This window comes from Crocodylus siamensis, chromosome 4, assembly GCF_052110815.1.
Source record: "Crocodylus siamensis isolate JL-2025a chromosome 4, ASM5211081v1, whole genome shotgun sequence".
Taxonomy (NCBI): Eukaryota; Metazoa; Chordata; order Crocodylia; family Crocodylidae; genus Crocodylus; species Crocodylus siamensis.
This window is the reverse complement of record NC_143398.1, coordinates 175,944,087-175,971,540: the sequence shown is the minus strand read 5'-3', so window position 1 is coordinate 175,971,540 and position 27,454 is coordinate 175,944,087. Positions and strand designations below refer to the sequence as shown.

The window sequence follows — 27,454 nt, the reverse complement described above, 5'->3', positions numbered from 1 at the left end:
AAGGCACCCCATGTGCTGCCAGCATTTTCCCATTGTTGATTGGATTTGCCAGTTTTTCATTAAGGCACTGATGGAAGAGGTCCCACTTGATTAAGTCCTTGAGTCCTTCAACACTGATATTACATTTAGCCATTGTTTGGGAGCCAGTTTGAGTGACACAACTGAGTTGGTGATCAGTCCAATAACTGTTAGCTCCTAGCATGCCTTTGGTGATGCAGAATTCTTTTCAATCACAGGCATTAACAATGATACAGTCAGTTAGGTGCCAATGCTTAAATCATGGGTGTTGCCATGATGTCTTCTGCATGTTTTTCTGGCAAAAAACACCAACATGTTGGTGACGCTGAGTCCATGTTTCACACATTTGGTCAAGAGGAGGAGTTCTTGCCTCAGATTGCTTCTGGTCGAGTACCCTGAGCCTGTATTAGGGGATGGGGGTTAACAGTCTTACCATATAAAGTAAAGGAGGAACAAGATGCATACATTATGACTACACTCATGTTTGGCATGAGTTTAAATAGTTCTGTGTCATGATTTAAGTATGCATGAATGTTAGCATGCATAAATGGACTCCATCTACTTTCTTCTCCACCCATCTTATTCTGATTTACATGCTTCAGTACTGCTACCCAAAACAGCAATCTTGTTCTTGACCTTCCTTCCTCCCAGAGCTACAGCCACATCTTCCCCATCACCCCCCCCCACAACCATATGCATTAAAATAAAACAGAGGGTACCACGGGGGGGGGGAGTTTTAGTCTTTGGAACACTGCTAAAAAACAAGGTGGGTGGGTATAGCTGGAGAGAAAACTATACATGGTCCTCGAGAGTTTGGAAACTGTTGCTTTTTCCTGCTCCAACTCCTCATTAGCAGCTTCTGGCTTTTGGCCATTTCCAGCCTTGCTTTTAGTGATGTGATGCCAATATTTTAACAAAGAACTCACACAAAAATGTCCCGTCCTTTAGTCTGTGATATACCCCCTGCCCCAAAGATGCACATGCTTGTAAAGCAGAGGAGTGAGGGGGATGGGAACTTGAATAGGAAAAAACAAATTAACAAAGCATAATTCTTTCTAACAACAGTAACTATGCAAGGAAGTAGTACCTCAGAGTAAAGACACAGCCAGTACCCTTCTGAAAAAGTGCGTGCTCTTACACTCCCGTCAAATAAACAAAAAAAGCCCCACAGTCCAAGTAAATGGATAACTTGGGGCAGTTTATGTACTAACTACCAAGTCATGCCAGATGCAGAAATCCCTACTTCTGCCTCCCACTCTGCCTATGGTTCCATAACCATTTCTACCATAGTTCGAATGAAACAAGCAATCTGGTCCAACCCAAAAGGAACTCCTTTTTTAGATGTATTTTGTGACCTTCAAGGGCAAGTCCCCCCTAGCAAGGATAATTTATCCAAAAACTTCAGTCAGCAGTACAGAAACCATCTCAGCTTTCAGATCCAGATCCTAAGATAGCATCAATTAGAATTGCTGTCCAATCAGCAGAGCTGGAGACATCAGAAGAGCATGCAGATTTTCATTTCAGGATTTGATTTTCCACTCAGACCTTTTAAGCTTTCCTGCATTGTACAATTATGGGCCCTAATTGTGCAAATGCTTCAACATGTGCTTAACTTTTGGGTTGTCATCAACCTCATCTCCTTCAGGTAGCATTACACATGTGCATGAGGCTAAGGGCATGTAAGAATTCATAGGATCAGGGCCTAAACAATGAAATCTAAATGAAAAATAAGGGCTATGAACCTCTCAGACTGCAACTGATCACAAAACCAAAAAAAATCCCTTTTCAGAGGTAAGAATTAGAGTTGGTTGGACAGAATTTAGAAACTGCAGCAAGTGGGTGAAAGGGAAAGCCAGGATAAGGAGGCTTTTATTTATGGATATTGTAATTCCAACAGTCCAGTGCCAGCAGCCCCTGGGGTTGAAGGTCTCGTGGTGCTACCAGGGTGGATATTGGATTTATTATAAAAAAAAAAAATTTACATGCACACCCTTCTTTTTTCAATAAACCACTTATTTTGGTAACTTTAATTAAAAATGCAAACAGTACCTTTGTGCTGAGGAAGTGCCATAAAAACAGCAAAAGAAAGGTGTACCACCCTTCCTCTCCCCCAGTCTACCCACTACATACACACAAAACCAGTTTAGGAAATTGTTGGGTTTTTTTACATCAAGTCACTCATGACATTTTGAGTGGAGTTGGTTGACAGCTTGGAAAAAGCATATAATCTCATAAATCCGGATATCAAAAATCTGGAATTCTCAAAAATCCAGCACTTTTAAAAAATACAGTACATCAGGGAGTAGCAGCAGCCAGTCCCAAAGCAGCAGAAGGAGAACCTTGCACATGATGGCTGCTGCCTCCATCCACCACCCCACGCTACCATTCCACTTGCAGCTGCTGCTCCAGGACCAGCTGCTGCTACCCTAATGCAGCAGGTCCCAGGCTGTAATTCAGTCACAAAAATCATGCATTTCACCTACATATATAACATACGAGGTTCACTGGATCCAAGTCCTGTTTGCACTTAGATCCTTTTTAGACTGCTCTGGGAGGCTGAAGGGGTATGAAGTGTCAATGCTGTGTGCTCACTTTAAAACATCTTGTTATGTAGTCAAAGAACTGTAAAAAGGGGCTTTAGCATAAAGAAGAATTTAAAATTTAGGCTAGAGTTTAAAAATAATAAAGAAATAGAAAAAAAAAATAAGGAGACAGAGAAAGTACAGAAACACAAGGCCATGAGAGAGGCACTTCACAAGCATAAGTGGAAACCCTTGTTGGCATTTCACTAGATCCCAACAGAAATAATGCTAGCCCAAACTTGTCATTTCCATCTACAGTTCTGTTTTGCAGCTCCTATTGGCCAGAAAGAGTTGGAAGCAAGAAAGGATCATGATTTTTCCATGAGCAAAAGAGATTTTTTTTTAAAGAGATATTTATCACTGTTTTCTTTCCAGCACAGTTTAGGTGTGGGTGAGCCCACACCCCGCCCCAGTAGACATGATTTAACCAAAATCAGCTTTTCTTGACAGTGAACAGGACATGCTAAGACAAAAAACAGGAATGGAGGGAAGAGAAGGACTAGATCTAATGAAGTGAGAGGGGCTGTCCAGGAAGGGGCTGCTCTTGAACTTACTGCATGTTCCCTCTGAATTGTATGTTATATGTTATATGGTGCTATTAATGGGAGTGCAAGCATACAGGAGAGCTTTGAGACATGCACCAAGGATATTTTCCATGGGATCTGATTATGGGCAGATAACTCCTTCAAGATATAAAAAGCCTGAGGTAAATTAGATTATAGGATTTATTCTAGTCTGTAAAAAATGTTTGGAGCAGGGGGTAGTTTGGCGATAGTGAAAAAGGGTAACTGTTCAGGAATGAGAGGCTCTAAGGGATATTTTTAATGGTTTCCCAGCTGTAAGAGACATAATTGTGGCTTTTCTTCATCTGTAAGACTTCAATAACGGATGGCTGATAAGGGTTCATACCAGCAAAGGCAGAAAAAACCACAAGCCAAGTGTATCTGGTTTCACTCTGTCCTTACCCACAGCATTAGATCTGATTTGGCCTTTTCTTCCATTTCCATGATTATCTGAATTCCTTTCTCTGCTGCTTCCTCCCTCCTGATGTCCTGCAGACAAACTCTGTGCCTTTTCTCAAGAACAGAGGAAGTTGCTTTGCTCTCTGGGTCCTTTTAGGGCCATGTTTTTAAACAAAGCAGGTACCCAAATTGTCATTGTAATGCTGGAAGACAGGCGTCAGACTGGAGAATTGTACATACCAATAGCATCTACTTGCATAGTTGCATATTTCTGATCCAGAGTGGCAGGAACTACCCCACCACAAATCAGGGGACAAGAGTTTTGCGCCTGGCTCCCCTACTGCTCTGTGTGTCATAATTAGGTCAGTTTTAAAGTATTTTTCTTTTAGCCTTTTCTCCCTTGTAATATAACTTAAGCCAAAGTTTCAGCATGAAAAATTTCAAGCCAAAATAGCCCTAAAATGGTTTTAAAGAATTTTAAAGGTGTTGAAAGGAGATTCACCCAATTAATTTTCTTTCATAAACAGTTTTGTCTGACACTGACATTTTTTAAACAAAGTTTCTTGAAAAAAATTCTCCAACCATCTCTAGTTTTCTATATATATTCAGAAACTACTCAAAATTTCACCAAGCCATTTACTGCCGTAGAAGCATAACAGTGTCCTTGAAGGGAAAGAATGGAGGGAAAGAAACCAAATACATTTGATTTTGCTTTGCAGTCACTAAGATTCTAGGTGGGGTATAGCTGAAATAGAAAAATGTCATAACTGTGTTATAGAGACAATTACCATTTTATTTATCATTCAGAACTGAGTATTTTCTGAAAAGTATTTTGCCTTGTGGAAATTGTCCTGTTTCTGGAAATTGTCCTGTTTCTCAACTTTATATGTTAAATTTCTTTGTCACTTTTTGGCATTTGGGGTTGTTTACGTGGCCAATTAGTCAGCTTAGCCAGAAGAGCTGTTTTACATTGCTTCTGCAAGCTAGATCAGTAGACAGTGACATTAAAGGTTGCTACCTTGGATGCCAAGCAACAGCTCTGAGGTTACAGCACCCCATCTACACACTGGAGTGGTGTGTCTGCTTAGGCACAAGGTTGACTGTCCAGAGGCTGCAAATTTGAAGACACAGCAGAAGTGCTCATGGTGCGGCCTGTCAGATTCCAATGAATGTGTGAGTTTGGCTAAATACCTTGTTAAAAGGACATAAAGAAGCACCTTGTCTGCCCGTTGTTGTTTATAGGTGACTTGCTCTCTCATAAATGGCCTCATGTCTGTCTAGTCTACACAGAAAGGCATCTAGTCCTAAGGATGCTCCCTATATCTGTCTAATGGAGGGAAAGAGGGCTCAGATGTGTTCCCAATCCACAGAGGATCTAGATCTGTCACAGTTCTAGCTCTAATGCCTGTGAAGACTCATGCTTTCAGCTCCTGAGGGCTTTAATGACAACCAAAATAACAGCCATCAAGTAAAAGGAGGTTTACATATGATTCCAGTTGCTTTTGGCCTCACCTAGTTGGGAAAAGCTTCTGCCCACATGGAAGTAGGTCACCCATTGAACAGTCACAGCAAGCATTACTGGTCTTTTTCTGCCCATTCTTGTATTAGAGAAATAACACTGTGCACAAAAACAGGAATGGTCAAGGGCCAAGGCTACATACTCCCAGGGAGTGAGGTTTTTGACAGTATTTCCACATGTAAGATAGGCATCTTCATGCCTTGCTGCATCAGGGCCTCAAGGGGAGCCACAAGGTTGGGGAAAGGCTCTTCTCTTGAGGAACAGTGCAGCTGAGGATTGCAGGACGAGGCTTCCCTAGGCAGAGACATAACTGTAGCACTCTGTGGCAAGGGATGCCTAACACTTGCATCCTTCCACCAAGGTCTCTTTGGCTGTGGTAGGGGTTCAGGCTGCTGGTGTCCCTTCTGAATTAGGGCCTGGGGCTAGTGACCCACTTGTTATGCTGTTGTCCCCAGCGTTGGAGCCCTTAGGGGAAACTCCCCAAACCATTGCCAGAGACCCAGAAAGGACCCCAGAAAAGTCAGAGCAGCAGGGATGAAGTCATGAGAAAGAAGCAGTTTGTAAAAGGATATGCCAGCTTTTACATTATCAATATATATGCTCGAAGTCTTCAATTTTTCTTCCCAGAAGTGTTATCATGTCTCAGGTAAGCCCATGGTCTTCACTGAGGCCAAGCTAAAACTTGTGCCCAACTCCCCCCAACACTTAGTACATTCTTCTAAAACCACTTACCTCATTTGCACACACAGAGCAGTTTTCCCCCATGTTCTTCAATCATATTACCCCCTTTAGCATGAGTCCTCCCACTCTCAGAAACTTCTGAGGAAATTGGTCAATAGGACCCAGTTGTTTAGATTTCCCTTCCACACCCACACATGCACAAGGTGAGGCAGTTTTTTTGGTGGTGAACACCTATTACAAACCATCCTTATTTCTTTCTTGGCTTCCAACATCCGGGGGGCAGACCAGCATTTTACTGTACAGTTCAACTGATCCCATGGTAAAGAGATTAGTGTATCCTCGATTTATCTGTTCCCCAATGTTCCTAAAGCATACAGGAATGAATTCCATCCTACTCATGCTAACACCTGCTCACAGGTGTTAGTCTGTAGGGACATGTTACCCTAGTCTGAGATAGCCTGTCTAATTCATATCACCAGTATATTTAGCTGGATGTGGCAATGCCAAGCTAAGCTAAAGCACAAGGCTAAGTAAATTAGCACAACATCCTTCCTTAGGTGCACACATCATACGCTTCCTAAAACCTACTTGCTGTGCATACTCAGATGGAGATTTTGAAAAACTAAGTCAAGATAAAATTAATATCCTTCAGTACCCTCCTTTTCAATAAGCGCTATTTCCATACCAGATTTCAGATTCAAACATTGGCTGTTGCAGCTGTCAAGATGTTCAAAATGTGGTTGGAAGATGTTTTTACCATTGAGAAGAGTGTATGTTTTCCACTCTACTTGCACTCAAAGCCAGCTGAACCATTTTTGCTCAAACATAAAACACAAAAACAAACAAAAAATATCACCTTCAGGCATGGAAAATTTCAGCCCAGAGAACATGAATTTCAGCCCATACATGAATTTCAGAAAGTTACAAGCAGATGAAAACACACAGTTAGGATGAATCGGTTATGCAACCTGCCTGTTGATAGCGTTATTCTGATATAGTACATGCCTATGGGAAGCAATCACCAACATGATAGAAAGATGTGATTGCCACCCTCATAGCCAACTCATCGAGAACTGAACTGGGAAACTGCTGGAGATATTTAAAACACACACACACTTGTGCGCACCACTAGAACTTGAGCTAATGAGTTAGAATCTATAGAGAATGGCTGTAACAGGTCTACAACCTCTGTGGATCACGCACAAATGCACCTGGAGCTACAGCTAGCTGAAACTCAGAATTTCCATTTCAAGACAAATTTCAATATTTTGAAATTTGTTCCAAGTAGGAACAAAATATTTTTCAACTTTCCTATCAAATTCAATTTCTGTGAAAAACAATGTTGGAACTTTAAAAACTTCATATTTGAATTTTGAAATTTTAATCCTGGCATTTAAACATTTTGCTTGAGATGTGAGTTTTCTATGCTTTAAATAATTTATTATTTGTAAATGATTTCATTGAATGCCTGTAGTAGTGACGAACATATCAGAATATGACAATGAAACAGATTTAATATTTTATCTTATTTAAAAAACCATTAAGGGCAGCTGGTATGTAGTTCTAATGTGAACATAAATCTCCTTTTCTAGGTCAAAGTGTCTTTTTTGTGTTGCAATTAAACTGGCACAAATAAATGAAATATTTTATGCCATATAAGTAATGATAGTTGTATAAAAATTAAAAAATTAAAACAATTTTGGATTTCTGAAATAAAATTTCAAGGTTCTTTAAACAAAAAAATTCTGAAATGACAATTTCTCCATTTCAAAATGATTTTTCTTAGGAAGTTTGCACTGAAATCAAATCACGTTTATGAATATACCTGGCATAATTAAAACAATTTTTCCTGATTAAAAACTGGTCAGATGAAAATGTTCTGACCAGTTCTATGTGTTACATACACTGATTCAGTGTGATAGTGACTCCTGAATTGGTGGAAGTTCCACGTATTTGTAGGGAGCTAAATTATTTCTCTGTATGCCTGAAGAGAGCGTTTCATCCTCGTTCATTAGAGCTCCACTATGACTGCCCTGTGCAATCTCATAAAAGAGAAAAAGCCTCCACAGAGCTTTAAACCTTTTGCCAGTCTAGACACTGGGTCTAAAACTTGGGCTGTATGTCTACTAGTCCCTGTAAGTATGTGGGTGATAACAAAGAATAGGCAGATCAGAGTCTCCTCTGGCTGGAGGTAAGGTGGGGTGTGTGTTGGGCTTGCCATTGTAGCATGTCCCCAAAGAGCAGAAGAGGAGCGGTAGGTCTGTTGTGATGCTAGGGAATGTGTGCAAGGGATAGCCCTTGACTCCAGCTATCCTCAGTCTGGATCATACCAAGCTGAACATTAGTTCTGTGAGGTCAGCTTTGTGGGACTTCTGTCTCATAACACCAACTGGTCCTATCTCATCATACACATAATGAAAACACTGGAACCAGCACTTTCCTCTGCCAGATCTATTCCTGTCCCTCTGCAGTAATGCTCTTCTTCCCCACGCTGCTACAGGATGGAGGTCCCTATCCTCCTCTTTCCTCCAAGCTGGTCTACAGTCACACTTAGGAGCAGAAATGGTTTAAGGTACATACAGGCTTTCTAGGTTGAACCTATGAAGACTTTTGGGGTCATATAACTACATCAGACTCTGGGCTTTCTTTAAATAAATGAAGTCTCTAGGCCTCACAGTTAACAACTGAAAATGTGAACCTAGCATAATGGCTGCATTGATGCCTGCCTGAATCTGCAGTGACCCTTTAGTTACCTGGCTCACAGTGTTGAATATCCCCATTTAGCTCACTGATGTGTAGACAAAACAAGAGGTGTGTGTGCACAACACTTAAAAGTGGGCTAAATACTTTTGCGCTGCTTTAATGGTGTCAGTGTTTGCACACCTCGCTGGTGTATTGCGCATTCATTCCAGCTATTGTAGAAAATTCGGCGATGTAATGCACCTTAAATGACTTGGGGTGTGGCAAACTAAAACTCCTTTGAGGAGTTTTAGTTTGCTGCCCCTACAGCCACGGAGTAAAGTACAGGGCTTCAAGCAGCTCTGCAGGAAGCCCTGCAGGCAGCCTGGCAGCAGCCCAGGAAAGCAGGCTCCACACAAAAAAAGCAGAGAGCCTGATCTTCCCCCCGCCCCCCCAAGCCTGCCTGCCTGCCTGAGTTGCATGGGGGCCCGATGCTTCCCTCCACAGCTGCAGTGCTTCCCAGGACCACCCAAGCTGGGTGCCTGCAGGCAGGTGCTGCCTGGGGGGACTGCCACTGCCACAGAGGGAAGCACCAACCCCTCCTCCTCCCACAGCCCAGGAACCACTCTGTCTGCTGGCAGCTTGCCCTCCCCTCCCTGCCAGAGAGGCAGGTAAGTCAGCAAGGTGTGTGCAAGACATGGGCGTTTAATCAGCCCTAAATTGAAGCGATGTATTTTAAAACCCACTGCTTCAATTTAGGGCCCCTATTTTGTCTACACATGCCCTGAGGCATTTACTGCAAGATCCACTGGAGAAGCGGACCCTGCCAACACCATCCTAGCTCAGAACTCTTCTTTGGAAAAGAGAGCAGCAGCTCAATCCACCTACCAATCCAAGCAAATACTCCATCTAGCTGCTGGGGTATATCAGGGATCTTTGCTGCTACCCTAGGGATAGAAACAAACTGAATGTTGCTGCCTCTGCTCTTCTGGTAGGAAAGACTGCCTCCCAACACCCCGTAGGAAATCTAGCATAATAGAGCCTCGATCTTTAATGGGCCGAGTAGATGCTACTGGGATAATGGTAAAACTAATCTGGGCACATTCCTGCTTTGGTTTTCTCCTGTTTTTTCTCCCATGGTACCATTTTTCTTTTACTGATGGATTTGCAATGTATGGTAGAGAGGTTAGTGCTTTGGTTTGTGGCTTGCTATTTTTTCCTTGCCATTTATTTTTTAATGTTTGGGATTGTTTATGTGCTTTATTTTAAGTGGAGAAACATAATTTTGCTCTTTTCTGGGTGAAATACATTCCTATTCATATAGATTTTTCACGTTACTTTCCTGTTATGCCACTGTCCCCCAGTCAGCAGGCAGCTTTGTCATTCACAAACCTAGGAGAGCCCTTAGTAGTAGAGCCCTCTGTTCCAAACCCCAAGAATTAGTCTAAAGTTAGGCTTTGAAGGTAACAAACTGTTCAAATGAATGGTGTGGGGTAATTTAAAAGGCATTAGACACTTTGGGAATGGAAACTAAAAAGTGGTGCAGAAAAATAAACCAACAACGTGTGGCTTGGATTGTGCTGAAGGCAGCAAAATTCTCAGGAACAGCCTGAACCTGTGGAACTGTAGATCGTCTGCACCTGTGGACTTCTGTAAGTCCTGATCACAGAAACAGCAGCACATGGGGATTGGTTAGGAATACAATCTCTGATGTATGTAATAGGAACTTTAATATTATTTTAAGTTGAACTCAGCTTGGCAATGAAGAGTGTTTGGTCAGAAACCACATCCATTCGGAATATGCTCAAAGTTAAAAGCTCAGATTTCCATTGCTCCTAGTGAGATTGCTGCTGCTGGCTGGAATGAGAAAGCCTCCCTCACTGCTTTTGCTGATGTCCTCAGGGCTTTTCTGCCTCTGACCCACATAGCATTTGACTTCCACAAGATTAAGGAGAAGGGGGAGGAAAAGCCTTTAAACTTCTCAATGGCTTCAAAATCAGTAACATCTGCTGCAGTTGTGAGCAGCTGGTGAAGAAAACGAATTACACAACAGAGGCACCCCCAGTTTGCTGCCTCGGCTCCTCCTTCTATGCAGGGATGTCACTGAGGCAGCATGAGGCCAGGGAACCACTCCCACTAGGAAAATAAAAGCTGTAGGGCTAACGAAAGAAAACAGAGAATTCTAGGTCACAAATGTGCGTCCAAAGATCTTTGCCGGATCAAGGTCTTTGTGAGGCTGCGTGCAAAAAGGTTACCTTGTTCCCTGCAGTGCAGGAGTGTAAAGGGGAACAAGAACAAATCCTAGCCCCATAGGCTACCCCTATCAAATTCAGGTACACAAGAGTAAATGTATCTCTACTTGCTTCTCAAGCAAGTAAGAAACTAATGGTGCCACTGCAGCCTGAACTCATTGATTAGTTTATGGTATAAATCCCTACTCCACAATGGATGCTGTTTTAATACTGCCCTCAGCTATGGGGCCTGCCAGCAGAGCTCATACATTTAGCCTTGGATGCATGTGGTTCAGTCCCTGGTACTGGCCAAGATTGTGGCAAGGCCACCATGCCAAGCAGGGTATCTACGTTAGAGGGAGAGAACATTGTCATGTTCTGCTAATGAGAGCCAGTCACTGACTATCATTTCCCCCTGAAAGAGGCACAAATCCTTCCCAGGGCAATATCCACCACCCTGTGCATGTTCGCTACCACTTTAGCCTTTTACCGCAGATGTGTTTCTCAGTTAAGGCCCCTGCACCAGGGGTCTCTCTGATTTTGGTGGATAAGGTAGTTGAGAGAAATAACCATGGAGGAAACAAATCCATTGTAAAACTGCATTATCTTCTAAACTCCTCTTACATCTGATTCCTGAGGGAAGCTGCTCTCCAGTTGACTTCATTAGCAGAGGTTGTATGTGAACCTTAATGAAACAAGTCATCTCAATAAACTAGGTACCACTTAAGGGTTAATGCTAGTTTTTTAAAAAAAAAAGTGTGGGGAAGAGGAATACAGGTGCCCCAGTGCAGAGTCTGTCAAAGCCTAACATTTTTCTGTTTGGACCCTGGAGTGGAGTTCAGAATCACTTCATCATGGATATATCATGAGTAAATCCAGGACCATGGCATGGTGGATGCAGCCTTTTAGTTGTGACACACACAGTGCTGTATGCATGGAGAGGGGGTGACTGCAGCTCCCTCCCTGTGATCCTGACTGCCAGTTTGCTCAATGAGCTCCCAGCACCCCAAGTACAGCTCCTGTCCAAGCTTCACATGCACCATGAGTCCTGAGCTCCCCAGCTGGGCAGCAGAAGATCTGGTCAGAGCCTTTGCTTTTGAATGGCTCCAGAGCCCAGGGGTAAGCAGTGCTGTCATTCACTCCCCCTGCCCTTGAATTCAGCAGCAGGAAAAGAAGGGAAGAGACGTTCCAGATCCCAAGGGGCAAGTACTGGGGAGAAGGAAGAGGAAGGGCAAACAGCAGTGGTGCTCATCCCCTGGGTGTTGAAGGTGCATGGAAGGAGGGGATCCAGCCAGATGGCACCTCAACCAGCTGGTGAGCTCTGAGCAACTTCACTCCACCCCTACCTGGATCTGTCCTTGGGGAGGGTCAGACCTCAGAAAGGGACGCAGAGCAACTGCCATTTTGAGTGAGGAGCTACCTACTGTCAGCCCCATAGAAAATGCAGAAGACAACCCATCTCCATGGCTGAGGCATTTCATGCTAGGCTGCTACACCCAAAGCCCATGACCCTATCCTGAAGATGGGTGTTTACAGCCCTCCTTTTAAATATGGAGCGGAGAGCATTTTTCTTCTAAAACTCAGACTGAGGAAAAGGGTTCTTTCATATAATTGCTTAGAGGCTAGAGCATTTACTCAGGGTACAGGAAAACTGGATTCAGTTCTTTTACTGGGGGGGGTTCAAATCTATATCTTCCACCTCCCTAGAGAGCACCCTAACCATGAGGTCTGAGGCTGTTCTGAAGCGGTGAGTACAGGCATTGCCTCAAACTTCTTGTATTTAAAGAAGGCTTCCAATACACTTTGTGTCCAGTTTCATTTTCAGTAGGAATCCTCTGAGATTGTCCCAGATCAAACCCCTCAGGACTTAGACATAGAAACACCTAGGTTCTGGATCCTTAGCCTAGTGAATGAGCTAGGCACTAAGCTGTTCATCTTTGCAAAAAGTGAAGCAGCTCCGGGCATGTACAGATGCAAAGCATCAGGCACATGAGGAAGGTTCAGCTATCTACAGAGTTAGGCACTTCTAGGGGCATACAAGAACTGAGCGTGGAGGGTTTAGCATTACGAATTTGGATTTAAGTGCCTACATTCTGCTAAAGTGCCTTTTTAGGTATGGAAGCCCTTTGTTGAGCCTGACTAAATCCTCAGCTGGTACGGATCAGCACAGCTCTTTTCCTCAGGCTAGCTGCCCCTACATTTTTTTTTTCTAAAAGGAATGGAGCATGTTCTGAAATATGTAATAGAAAGCACTTTAACCACCACTATTCTTCATGTACTTTTACATATAATGAATGCCTGAATTGCTGGCTTTATTACCTTTACACTTTTGACAGAGTTGTGAAAAAAATCATGTAAACTTCTTTACCACCAAAAACAAACCTAATCCAATCTAGGAAGCACTAAGAGAACCTCTGCAAAATTTCTTGTTACCTAACTCCCCACAGCAAAGCCACATGTAGGAAATCGGATTGCTATGATGGACTTAAAGGTATTAAGACATTGCTAGTAAAAAAAGAGCTTAAGAAAACTGTGTCACAAGCTACCCCATGGAGAAGGCAGAAGGTAGGGCAGGGCACTTTAGGAAGTAACTGGTTCAGAGAAGCATAAGTTTACATAGGCAACATTGCAACCTACCTTGTCAGATAATAAGCATGACAAAAGCATTTTGAATGGTTCCTCCTGTTATGTTTTGCTTGCTAGTTTTACTATGGTTGTGTCCCTGTATTCATATATTTTACAAATGATAACAACATCGTACTCTTATAATTTCCTCTTTGTGAACATTAGTTAATGAAACTTTCCAAATCACAGAGAGAGAAATAAGGAAATGCCTATTACTGTTCCTCACTTTGTGGAGGCACTGGGACCACTGCGTAACTTGACTACAAAGGAGATCTGTGGTTGAACCAGGAAATGAACTAAGAATCCCCAACCTGCGCTGTAACCTCAAAGTCAGCAAATGCCAACAAATAATTTATTAAAGCATATTAATTAGAGAATCCCGATACCTCTTATCCCTTTTCTATTCCCAAACTCCTAATTCCTATCCAGTCCCACAAGTCTCCGCTATACACAATACTTGGACATGCAAAATGGGAGAAGTGCCAGAGGTGCCATGAAGTCAGCTGAGGACCTTTCTATTACTATTATGAAAAAGACACAATCACAGTATGGTAGCTGATGGCCTGATTAAGCCCTAAGACAGATGGATGAATAAGCTCACAAGAAATTGGTAAGCCCCATCTAGCAGCAGACTGGCCAAGGTTTTTAAAAGCAGTGCACTCCTGCATAACTGTTAGTGAAAAGCTATGCTGAAATAGTGTTCAGTTGAGGCCCATTTTTATTACTGTGCCCTGTTACACAGGAGATCTGGGTCTAATTGTTTCCTCTGGGCCAGCAAAACGTAGGAAATCTATGTAGGCAATGCACTCAGGAAAGGGAGTAGAGAAATGCCTCAAAGGCGACCACCAACTGACTGTATTAGCAGGCTTTGAAGAGTCCCTCTGGGGTAAAAGTAAACAAGTAGCAGAAACCCAAGAGAGTAAGTTAGACAGTGGAAAACTCTATGGAAAAATTCAATATAATTTAATAGGGGATGAAGCCAGTAGGATTCTACAGGAATTAAATAGGATCCTATAGGAGATACTCAGAAACACAGATAAGAGAGATCCTGTTATAAAACCAAGGGAGTGTAGCCCTTCTTCCTTTCAAGCCTAACCCCCTGGTCCCCTCTAGCCTGTCCCCATGCCAATCCTATGTCTCTTTCTTTTCTCATCCCAAGCCCTGTCTCCCTGACTAATCTGTCCTCTCTTTTCCTATCTCAGTTCTAGTCCTCTTTAAACTCCTTGCCGTGTCTCTTTGCCAAGCCAGTCCAAGTCTTTTTCACTAGCAATTTATCCCAGTCTGCCCATACAGTCCCAGTCTCCTCTGTGACCCTGGCTCCACATCCAGTTACAGCCCACCCACACCAGCCTGATCTGGAACATAATATCAGGCAATTATAATGTTTGCTTTCATTACTTGAGCCTCCTATAATTCCAAGATGATGCTAAAAACCTATAAGAATTGTTTTATAATCTATTAAAGTCAAAGGTATTACACTATAAGGCATAATTTTCCATTGACCTTCTTTTCCAATAGAAACATCCTCTCAGTCAATAAATTGACCAAAATACTAGTTTAGTCGTTATTTTGTATTTTCCACACAACCTTTTTTGAAGATTTGAACATAAAAGGTTAATTTTGATAGTAAGCAAAAATTGTCCCTGAAAGAATCAAACATTTCACTAAAATGTTCAAACAAAACAAAAAAAGTTACATATTTGACCAGCCCTCCTATTATTAATTTACACATTCATCAGAATTACAGTATTGTTAGTTACAGTGGCAATGCTATGACAGACTCTGCATTTTTGCTTTTTTCTCAGTCTCCTTTGGAGTGTTGAGAATTCATTTTAGCTACAGGAACAGACATTTATTCCCATTAAGTTTGTGCCAGTATTTAACACCACCTAAAGTTGGAAGCAAGGATTCAACATGACAGTTGCTATGGTATGAATCCCTATGACAGTTACTAGAGTATTGTAGTGAGAGCTGTGCTAATGTTAGAACACTGTAAATATATGCATCTTGGGAAAGCCTGTGCATGGGAATGCTCCTCTGAAATGTACTCTGCTTGTTTTGCCTTAATATTGGCATCTGCCTCTTCCACGGATAATCAGTGATTAGCAAAGACTACCAGAAAGACATGCAAGCCACATGTTCCATGTTCAAAAAGACATGGGAGCTGTATATCCCATATTCTAGAATGGAACTTAGGGCACCTACACACGTGCCTGACATATACTCTGATGCATGCTTTTTAGCTAATTAATAGGGTCTGCCGAAGTGTGCTAATAATCTCACTCCAGCAGCCTCAGCATCTTGTGTATTCAGTGCCCCCATGCTTCAAAATGTTAACAGGGGCACTTTAACTAAACCTCATCAAACACCCCTGCTGCCATTTTGAAACACAGGATGCTAAATACATGAGACACTGCAGGTGCTTTAATTAGAGCAGCTCCTGTAATTAAAGTGTTGCCCCTTACCCACCCAACACCTATAGCAAAACTAAGGTGCCAGGCCACTAGAGAACGTTCCCCTCCACAGACTGAAATGGCACCTAAGATACCAGAATCTCACCATTCCTCTGTTGTCAGAAAATATCAGTGCATCTCACCAGCAAAGTCTTTCTCTTTCAGCTGTAGTCCTAATGTACAGTACACAGAAGATAACAACATACTACTGCTATCAGTCACTCAAAAAAAAAAGTCGGGGCCAGCTATCCTCAATGAGGGCCAGATTTTCAAAACAGCTGAGCTCCCAGCAACTGATTGTAAAACTGATGGCCAGATTCTCAGAGTTTGGAACTGAGCATCTCAAAGTACAGTACAAAAGAAGCACTTGTGATAGCACTTTCATCATTCCTTCTTCTTTCCAAGTGCTGTGAATTGTACCAGAAGCCCACAAATCACACTACTGCAGATGATCTTATTCATAAGTACCTTGAATGACTAGATCAGGGCTGTCCAACTGGTAGTCTCCAGGCTCTTTCCTGGTCACCACTCCCCATCTCACTCTAGCTCCAGTAGCAGCTGGAGTCTACAGGCTCCCCTTGCCTCCTGCTTCCTGTCCCCTTCCAAGAGATGGGTTAAGTGCAGCACAGTGTGGTCTAGGGCGCCCAAGACCACACACAGTGCAGCAGCCCAGGGGAAGTGAGGGGCTGCATGCAGCATGCGGCCCCCCCACTACTTAGAAGTTGGACAGCACTGGTATAGATCATGGAGAAATACTTGTTGTTAGTTGTGGTTCACTCCAGTCGTCCTAAAATGCAATTTCACTAGTAGTATATCGTCAACTTCAGTCTCTCTATATGTATATATTTCTCTCTGAGTTATTTTCTTATATGTAGCTAGTGCCAAACAGAGAATCATACAACATGAAACCTAAAAGGTACTTCTGGACAAAGGGACAACAATTAGTATACCAGCCTATTGCAGCTGATTGTACCTTCTTCCTTGAGGTGTTGATCTTTGTTTCTCAAAGCATCACCACCTTACCCAGTAAAGTTTACCATTAAAGTCTGAGACATAAAAAGGCACAGAAGATATCTGTAGGTTGGACTTTTTTCTTACCTTTAGAACTCAGAAAACTTGGAGGAATACAGACTCTCCAAGAAAATATTCTTTTTGAACTTTTTTTGCGATTAGAACTACAGGAAAATTTCAAGGTATCAAAAACTGATTCAGCAGGTAGCTAATACTGACCACTAGATATATATATCTGTGTATTAGTGGCATTTCATTTTAATCACAGAAAAATGTGGATTTTGAATTACTTTTTTAACTCAAAAATTGGGGATTTTTTTAATCAGAGAAAACTAGGATCCCTGCTAATGAGCTCCAAACCAGGACCTATGCGCAAATGATTGCTAAGTGCATAGCAGCATCTACATTTGCACAGATAGTCGCCTCACTGTCAGTCTCCAAGCCATCCCTTTTCAAAGCCCAGTATGGTACTCAGTGTTAGAAACAATCTCTGAAACCAAATCCAGTTCTCTTGGGCACCATGTCACTACCAGCTGTCACTTGTAGGCAAGTCTTGCTGTGCTTGTTAGTCTCACAGCAGAAGAAAGGCTAAAACACCCCGTGCCACAGATCACATGTGAAATTCTTATTTTTCCAGTCAAATCCAAAAGAGCTGCTGAAACCCTAGGGACTGAAAACAAGATCTTACCAATGCAGCATGATGCCACAGAGACAGTTCCCTCCTTGCCCCGACTTCACATGTTCACAAGTCTGAGCAGGCAACTAAAGAAACAGAGCAGGACGTTGGTCAGGATTTGGGAAACCTTAACACCTTCCCCCACCGACCCAAGTGACTAAGATAGAGGACAAAATGTCCCTCTGCTTCTAAACAGCATTGCAAAAGCAGGCATTCCCTTGGCAGCAAGTACCTCACAGGGCCCCTCAAAGGGCCAGATTGGAAACAGAACTGGAGAGAAGGCTGGGGACAAAGTCCAGGGCACCTACTGGAACCAGGACAAAAGCAGGAACCAGAACTGGAGCTGAGAAACAAGCAGAGTCCAGGACAGGACTTTCAGCACAAGACAGAAACAGAGAGATCAGGCAAAACTACAAGCTTGTGAAGTACAGAACAATTGAAAGTCCTCTGGGATTCCTGAGTCTATATCTTGAAGCTCAACTGCCTGCAACGCATAAAACAATAAGTCAGAGCTGGACCAAACCAAGAGGCAGACAGCTCCAGCCAAGCCATAAGCTAGGTACAAGCCCTAAGCTCTGATATCAGTTTGCTTCCATTTCTAAAGTTTATCCACACCTGTCATGCTAGCTCCCAGGCGGCACAGCACAGATGCCTTGAGACAACAATGCTGGGCTTTTGGTTGTAGCCATGTTGGTCTAAGAACATAGGCAGACAAGGTTCTTTGAGTAGATGTGATAATTTTTATTAGACCAACTGAGTAGTTGGGAAAAAAGGTCTTAGCAAGCTTTCAGGCACAATCACTCTTCTTCAGGTACAGGGAGTTTCTGCCCAAAAGCTTGCTAAGAACTTTTTTCCAACTACTCAGTTGGTCTAATAAAAGACATGACATCTACTCAAAGAACCTTGCCTGCCTAGAGACAACAATGACTTTACATGAGCTTTATGCCCATGTAGTTTTGCCTTTGGTGGGAGCTTAATTCCACAGCATAAATTAGAGCAACCTCTAGATCTTTATCTTGCTAAATCCAGTAGCCCACACCAGATGGCAAAGGAACATCCCCAATGTTCCTATGCCAGGGTATTGTGCTGAAGAGAACAGATGCCTATGCAGTCCTACACGCTGCTTCTGCACTAAAGGAACTCCCTAGAACACAGTGCCCTGTTTATATCCCTGCCTCTGTTACTCTGAACTATACAACTAGGCAGCCATCTAGTATTTGGCTAGAAAATGGGAGAAAAGGCAATCAAATACTTGAAAACCTCCAACAAAATTCACATCTACTTTGAGTTTTGAGTGATTTTCAGATGAGACCAGGGCAGCAGGCATAAAGGCTGTCTCACCAATTCTTACCCACTAGTAACCCGAGTTGTTTTAATCTCTATCATTTTTCTTCTTGCTTCATGGAGGGATTTAAGAGCAGTGGTTCACATTTCCTCCTGCCCAAGTGAAAAACCACCTGATGGCATCTTTCTCCTTCCTCTGGCTTTGTCATTTTTCCCCTGGCATAACTGTTGTGATACCTGTGCATAGAAAAGCCTTGTCTGGTATCCACTGGCACACATGTATGCAAGCCACTTCTGTTAGCACACACCATGCATTTAAGCTTTCTTAAGTAGTTCTAGGCAGCAACTCAACTCTTGAACTCTTCTGCAGAATGTGGTTATAATTAGATAATTAATAAGTAAAAAAAATTAAAAGCTAAATGGAAGCTTTCCTTAGTGGGAGGAAACAATTATGTATCGTTTTTGATAAATGAGCTGAGTCAGCCCTCCAGAGGGAGATAGAGTGTCTGTCATGAAAAGCTAAAAAAATATATGGGGTGTCCCCTGGGCAGTGGTGGGTTACAGCGCTTGCTGTGCAAGTCTGAGAATAAGTAGGCTAAGCCAGTGAGCAGCAGCAGGTTCATTCTTTTCCTGATCAGAACAGGGTGCATAGACTCACAAGCTCCCTGTTGTGTTGCAGTGACCCAGGCATGTCTCAGCAATATGAGCTCAACATGCCTTTGTAAATTTTAAACTGCTCAGCACCTGACTCTGAAAGGTGGATGGGAGATGTTGTCTAAAGGCTCCATGCCAGCAGTGGACAGAGCCATGGCTGAAGAGCTTGTACTGCAACCAAAGACAGTGGACCTATCTGTCAGTTAAAAGGTACTGGAGGCACAAAGTATAGGTTGTAGCCATGCTGTTGTAAGGACATAGGCAGAAAAGTGTTGTTGGGTAAATCTGATATCTTTTATTAGACTAACTCAAGGCTGGGGATACAAAGACTTTTAAAGGACCTGTAACTTCAATCCTTTCACCTCTTAGTACGGTGTCAGTTAGGAACACAGTGAATGCAGTCCACGGTGACCTTAGGAGTGGCTTGTATGATTCTCCAGTGACACAGATCAAGACTACTGACTAAAGGGGGCATATTGATTCACTTCCTTATGAGGGACTCAGATGAAAAAGAACAGGCTGGAAAATGAGGACAGAGATCCCCAGGGCTTCAGAAAAGAGCCAGTGGCACCCCCCGCTCCCCCCAGGATCAAGGAAGACAATACAAAGACCTGGGACTGCATAGCCTGTATAATGGGAGTGTTACTCCTATTAGCAGATTTGACCCTTTCACAGCTTTCATGGATACAGGGTGATGATCTAAAATTAGAGATGGCTCAAACTGTACATCCCACTGCTATAAAGAAATAGGAGCAGTTTTTGAAATGGAGGGCAGTGGTGAGGGTGCATACAGATTATTGGAATCCAAGGATAGGGAGAAAACATGTGTTTAGCTTTATCATACAGGAAGAACAGTCATTTAGGATGAGGCTTTCTAAATGGCTCAGTGTTGAGCTAACTCTGCTTCCATTGAAATAAAAGGGCCTTTTTCTCTAAGTGTAACATGAATAGGCAGCAGTGCGTGAAGAAAATATTAGATCTCCCCATTTTATTTGATTAAGAGAGTGTCTCTGATGCTCTGAGTCTTACCAGGGTGCTGGGGAGAGAGGAGCAGGGCAAACACTGTCTGTAATTTAACACCCCAAATCTTCATCTATCAGCACAAAGGGAAATGGAAAAGCCTTTTGCCTTTGTACAGTAAAATAATTGTTTCTTTAATAGTCCATTTAGCCAAAAAAAAGGAGAGAGAAAGAATTTATGTGCCAAGTTCTGTATGCTTTACACTGGCACACAAGCACAGATGGCCTGATTTTATACTGCAGTATATAACATGACACTCACTTTCAATGTATAATTAAAATAGATTTAAATAGAAATTATATTAAACAGTAGATCATTGAGTCTGTTCTTCAGAACAAAGGATACTGGATAGTTCTTCCTCTGGAAAAAGTTTGGAGTACATTAAAGAGTTGGGATCAGTTGGATGTACTGGAAGTTAATCCTAACAGATGCTTGTTGATGTGACTGGGGTGTAGGTTGTGGCTGTGTTGATTTAAGGACATAAGCAGACAAGGCTCTTTGGGTAAATCAGATATCTTTTATTAGACCAACTCAAATAGTTGGGAAAAGTCTTCTTTGAAAGCTTTTGGGTACAAATACCCTTCATCAGGCTGAGGAAGCATCTGCAGTTGGTCTGTGCTCTTCCTGGATGGAGTGGTAAAGCAGCCATAGGCCAGTACATATGCAAGAAAGCCAGTCAGTTAAAATGTAAATTGAGGTGGTCAGTAGGTGAGAGACAGGTGGGAGGGGGTGGGAAAGGGAGATTTAATGTAATTGTAGTCAATGGATGAAAGACGGGGTGGGCCAGGTGTTGGGGGGGTGGGGGGGAAAGGAAATAGAATAGCTGGTAAAAAGTTGAGGGTTTACCTGGGGAGTCAGATGTTAGGCATGTTATAATGTGCCATAAATCCAAAGTCTATATTTAATCCATGATTTTTTGTATCCACTACATTGATGAAGTGAAGTTCATAGGCTTGTCTGTGAAAGGTGTTTTGTAAACTTCCATTGAGGATTAGAACTGAGAGTTTGGAGAGAGTTTTTCTTGTGAGAACTGTTGATATGACTGTCATTCAGGTGCCAGAGATCTTGCTTCTGGACTAAAGGGTTGTGGCTCAGGTTCTGCACCCCATCTTGGGCTTGTGCCAGGATTGAGAGCACTTCAGTGGTTAAAGTCCGCAAATTAGTTAATGCAGGTCAGAAAGCATGTTGGTTCTGGATCCATTACCTCCAGGGTGGTTTGGAGTTTCAGGCCCACATTGGTGTCTCAAACTGTGAGTTTCACCTAGCTTTCAGATTTTGGTATAAAACTTTGATGCTAATACTTCTGTGCAGTGCAGTACATGTACAAGCTCTTAGCAGTGACATGGATCTGAAATCCTTTCTGTCCAGAGTCAAGGAAATGTCTAGGGTGCTGAGAGAATAATAATGTCTTTTTCAGGATATAGTAAGTGCACTGCCAAGGCCAGGGAGCAGATAGCACAGGCAGAAAGACAAAATGCAAAGGTTCCTTTTGCATTCTCCTGATCATGGCTTGACTATATGCCTGGAGCAGGGCCAGCCACCTAGCCTGTAAAAGGTTAGTTGTGGCCCCTGACCTCCCACCCAGCCACCACTCTCCCTCTGGGCTTACCTTCTGTCCTCTGGCTTCTGCTTCCTGCCTCCACCACAGGAGCAGGGTGGCACAGCTCAGTGTAGGGAGCTGAAGGTAAGGCTGGGGCCACACAAACTGTGGTTCAACAGTGTTGGGGGCGGGGGGGCCTGCATGGGTACATGATATAATAGTGCAGGGGAACATGCTGTGCAGTGGGGGGGTTGACCACCTACACAGGAGCATGGTGCTGTCATGGGTAGCCACATGGCATGCAGCCGAGGGAGCCTATGGCCTATGTTGGTATGGCCTGTGTGGCATGTAGACCTCGCTGACATGGCCCATATGGTGTGCAGCCCTTGGCCACTTAGAAGTTGGGTAGGCCCACTCTGGAGTATCAAGAGGCTGATACAACATTGGATGATTATTGCAAAATAGGAAAATCCACCCACATTTCAATCCCCTGACCATGCCCTCTCTGCCACCAGAAAACACACCTGAGTGAAATGGTCTTCCTATGGTCAGCTTAATGGGCCTTTAATGCAAAACTCAGCAGCAGAGTGGGTGTGGACCCCATCTAGGATCTAACCTGTGATTATGAAAAGCACTTCTGCATGCCATTTCATAAAATTAAATTCTGTACTATGTTCCTCTCCCATTAGGACCTAATGTTACAAGGATCTGTGTGGTAGGTCAAAATTGCCCTCTTCATCAATTCAAAATAAATCTCATGGCACGTGTCCAAAGCAAAGTCTCTACTTCCTTTCCCCACTGAAGTCTATGGGGTTATTCAACTGTGGCAGGCAACACGTAGTGCTAATCTGTCAGAAAGGGAAATGCTGGTTTCAGGTAAACTAGTCAGTAAACACCACCCGGTATAGCTTCTAACATGTTTTACAAATGGGGCTAAAAGGAAAGACTGCCAGACGGGACCAGAACCTAGTTCTATCTAGACATGTATCCTGTCTCCAACTGTGGCAAGTACTAGGTATTTCAAAGCCAGGTGCAAAACCCCCATGATAATAAGGTTACATGGGAAGCATCCTCCTAACCCAAGAGGCAAATGGTTGATGCCCTAAAAACTGCAATTTGGCATCCAGTTTAAAATGCAGCCTAGTTATGTACTACCCAGTCAATTATTCTCACAAACTGAGAGTAGCCAGATATTCTAATCATTCACAGTAATGTCACTAAACTCATGGCTTTTAAGTTTATTCTGCAGGGAGATCCACTAGCCAACCATATCAATATATTTGCTTTCAACAGTTTTAAAGGTACTGCCATTGAATTTGACTCCATGCCTCCTTGTGCTAGTCGGGGTAAGAGACAGTAAACAGAAACATCTGAGTGACTTCTTCCTCATTATTGCATGTATTTCTCCCATGTTCACTCTCATTTGTAGCCTTGCTAAATAAATTAACCAGACACTGAAGGCCCCTTCCTTACCTCTCTGAGCACGAGTTGTTACACAGGGGCCCTTAATAAACAAAACACTTGCAACCAGTGTAAAAAAAGTAGCAAATGACATAAACCAGGGAAACCTTCATCCAATCCAGTCGAGAATTACTGCTGAAGGAGAATCAGGAGTAAAACTCTAGTCGTGTAAGTTACACCTGTTCAGATGTCCTCTCTCCATAACCATCCTGGAATAGGTGTTTGCTAGAAGCAAGCAGGCTTATGTACTACCAGTCACTCAGCAACAAGGCAGAGGAACTGATAATTATGATCACTTAATTCCTCTGGAATTAACTCAACATCATAGTGAAGTCTCTGTCATAGAAAAGCTTTTCCATGCCTCAGTATGTACTAAGGGTTTCCCCCCTTGACTCAAAAAAGTATCCCTATTCATAATAGCATTTGATCACGAGCTTAACCTTAATCCTAAATAGAAATGGGAGGTCTGGATTTTAAAATTTGTGGAGGCCTAATGTGTAGACTGTTAATACCTAGAGGTGGGGGCTGAATATATATGTTATTTCAGTAAAGTCAATGAGACTCAAGCATATACTGAAGGCCTGTCCTGAACAGGAATAGATTTAAGCATATGACAAGGCATCTTCATGAATTGTGGCATTGATTTGTAAAAGGAAAAGGTTATCACAGAAATCCATGTGGGAAGATGTCCAGTGCTAACTGTATTTATTTTTCTTCTTTTTTCCCTAGACTGTCCAGTGTCTGAGACTGAAGTTGAATTGGGATGTATCCAACTTTGTAGCTTCTGAAACCTTAACAACCTCAAGTAAACTGGTCCAAAAGACCCCTCTTGACCTCCCTAGCTCTGAACTCCTGCAGAGCACTTAGACTGAGCAGAAAAACAGCACCAAAGCAAACGGTCTGAAACTTTGCAACATCTCTCCCCAAGAGACTGACCAAAAGAAAAGAGAAGAGAAGCAATGTTCATGATTGTTTATTGTTGTTGAGTTTTTGTGTGCGTGTGCGCGTGTGTGTGTGTCTCTGGGTTTTTTAATTATTTTTTTTCTGAAAAACCTTCATTCAGGAATACACTTATGAGAAATCTTTGGATTTGGATTTTATTTTCCCTTTGCTGTATTCTTTTTTTAATGTATATTTTTTAAATTCAAAACTGATTTCTTGTACAGTAACAGCAAAACTGGACCAAGGCTCTCAGAAAGATAAAGAAAATTGTCTTCTCAAACCTTGCATGATTTATTTCAAGTAAAGCCTGGATTACAGAGTCTGCTCTTCACGTTCCCATCGCCTCTTCCTTATTGCTCCATGATTTGCTACAGCTAAACCTCCTTTTTATTTTTTCATTTTCTGTTCCAGTGTACATGTTGCTTATTTGTTTTATTTATTGAGATATTTTTAACGAGCTAAGAGACTGCAATGTTGCTGTGTATACTGCTTCTCTTGCCAACAGAAATAAAGATGTCATGCAGCTACCAGGGGCATTTGATTTACTTTGCTTAATTATGGAACTGTGAAATCAAAGAGAAAGTTGAGTAAGTTCTTCTCTTGTGCCTCATCTACACTCATGCTAGTGCTGATTTAAGTAAGATTCGTGTCACAAGTTACTGGCCTGAGTTCCAGGACAACTAGGAGAAATCCTATATAGATTCATAGATTGTAAAGCCGGAAGGGACCTTGGAAGGTCATTGGGTCCAGCCCCCTGCACCAAGCAGGAAAGATAACTGGGGATCAGGTCACCCAGGAAGGTGACTGTCTAGTCTCCACTTGAAGATTTTCAGGGTAGGTGATTGCACAGTTTATTCCACAGACTGGACACCCTGATATAGCAGAGTTGGAGTGTTGTTGTCCTCTGTTTCCTGCTTGGAAAAATCTTAATCTATTTAAACCTATCTTAGGTTTGGTGACCTCAGCTAAAGTGTCAGATTTCAATTGGTTTTATGTTGTCCACACAGAGAATTGCACCAGTTTAACTAAAGGGATTTAAACTCTCATCTTTTGGGTAACTTTGAATATAAGCAAAGTCTCTGTTTCATAGAATTTAATACCACTTTAAAAATCATCTGAAAATGAACACTTTTTTATTATGCTTTATGCTGTATTGTTTATATCAGTGCTGTCCAACTGGCACACTGGAAGGGGCTAAGCTGTGCCTTGTTTGCCTTGTTAGTGCAGCTCCAGAACCCAGGGCCTGAACATCACCACTCACCCCCACATCCCCTTGCCCTCTAGAGTTTTCAGTGGCCACTAGTGACTCAAATCAGCAGTAGGGAAAAAGTTTGAAGGTGAGAAGTGGTGGGTAGCATTCACCTCCTGAGTTCCAGAGATGTGCCAACACAGTGGCTCTGGCAGCCACCCTGACAAGTTGCCACCTTGCCATTAAAGGTGGGACATCTGGTCCATGGGAAGCCTTGTAGTCTGTATCCAGCCCACAGGGCTAAGTAAATTGAACAGCCCTGATTTATAGAACAAGGTATCCAGAAAGGGAAAAATGCACACTGAGAACTTAAGGCATACATAGATGAAACAGGGGCCCTAAATTGAAATGGTAGGTTTTTAAAAACACTGCCTCAATTTAGGGCCCTTTAAACCCCCATGTTGTGCACACATCCGCACATACTTACCTGCCTCTCCAGCAGCGGGGAGGGGAGGGCAAGCTGCTGGCAAGTGGAGCAGTCCTTGGGCTACGGGGGGTGGCTGGTACTTCCCTCCGCAGTGGTGGCAGCTCCCCACAAGGCAGCACCCACCTGCAGGCACCTGGCTCGGGCAGTCCCAGGGGGCACCACAGCTGCTAAGGGAAGCACCAGGCGTGCAAACACTACCATTAAAGGGGTGCAAAAGCATTTAACCCACTTTAAAGTGTCATGTACACATGCCCCTCATTTCATCTACACACAGCCCTATTCTGCAAACACTCACCAGTAAAGGGAGCAAGAGAGCTGCACGCAAGGTCTGTCGCTTCTCACCCCCAAACCTTACATGCTCCCTGTCTTCATCTGCACTGCTTATGAGAAGTGAACAATGATCTCACCAGCTGAGCTCCCCCTTGGTACAGGTGAAAGAGCTACTCCCGTGACCCTTGAGTAGAGCAGGAGAGACCCATGCAAAGGGCTGGGGAACTGAAGTCTCAAGGGACATTTTAGGAAGTGCCTTTGGGTATGTGCTTTTCCTTTCTCCCCAACATATTCCTGTCTTGTGCAAGTAAAGTGTGTTATGCTGAGTGCTTGTTCACATCCTGGGTCTCACAGGGAAGAGATGCCAAACAGCTCCTTAAAGAAGCAGCCATGAAGGCTGATTAGGGAAAAGGAAGAAAGGAGGTGAATCATGACATCTCCTGCTGAGGTCCCTGGGGCAGCAGAGTTCAGCATGAGTCACAGAGCAGGAGGATGGGGAAAGAGGACTTAGCCAAACGCTATCATGGATAACATGTTACACATACAAATTACAAATGAGCTGCAAAGATCTTCTACATTTAGCAAGTAACATCTCTGAGGCCAGATCACCGTTTTTGCAACTCATTATCGGGCAATAAACTGCTTGACCGTGTATTGTTCCATTAATGCATTAATCACCCTTTAAATGTAACACCTGCCAGGGCCTGTAGGAACATTGTGGGCCAGATTCTTCCATTTATTGGGCATGAAAATGGAACCAGTGTGATTCTATTTTACTGTGTTTGAGTCCCTGAAAATCCATTAATGTATTTACTTTTGTAACACACCACCAACTTTCCCTTAAGATTTGAGTCACAAAAAAGCACTGAAGAATAGAAGAACCCACCAAACCTGCCAGGGACTTGAGAACGGCAGGGCAGAACAGGATCACACTTAGCCACCTAAGTCCACTTACATGCCTAATAAGTGGAGTAGAATCTTGCCCTGTGTTTTTGGAAGGGTGAAGTCATCTGTGCTCTTTTGCCAATGAGACTGTTTTAATCATCTGGAAAAAACAGGGTATTTCTGAAGCTGATGTGCTGACATAGAGGTGTTGCAAATTTTCTCAGTGTCAGACCACTGTGGTGCTAGAAGCCTTTTCAAAAGTAACAGTGTGGTCCTATCTAATTA

At 42.9% G+C, this 27,454-nt stretch overlaps 1 protein-coding gene across 1 annotated transcript in view; it reads left to right on the top strand.

Annotated features, from left to right (window-relative positions):
* Nucleotides 1–24,865, top strand: part of TWIST2 (twist family bHLH transcription factor 2) — a 73,636-nt gene extending 48,771 nt beyond the window's left edge. Inside the window, exon 2 of the mRNA XM_090044970.1 lies at nt 24,126–24,865. The gene's annotated coding sequence lies outside the window, so the exon portion shown is untranslated. The remainder of the gene's footprint in view (nt 1–24,125) is intronic.
* Nucleotides 24,866–27,454: the final 2,589 nt, after the last annotated feature.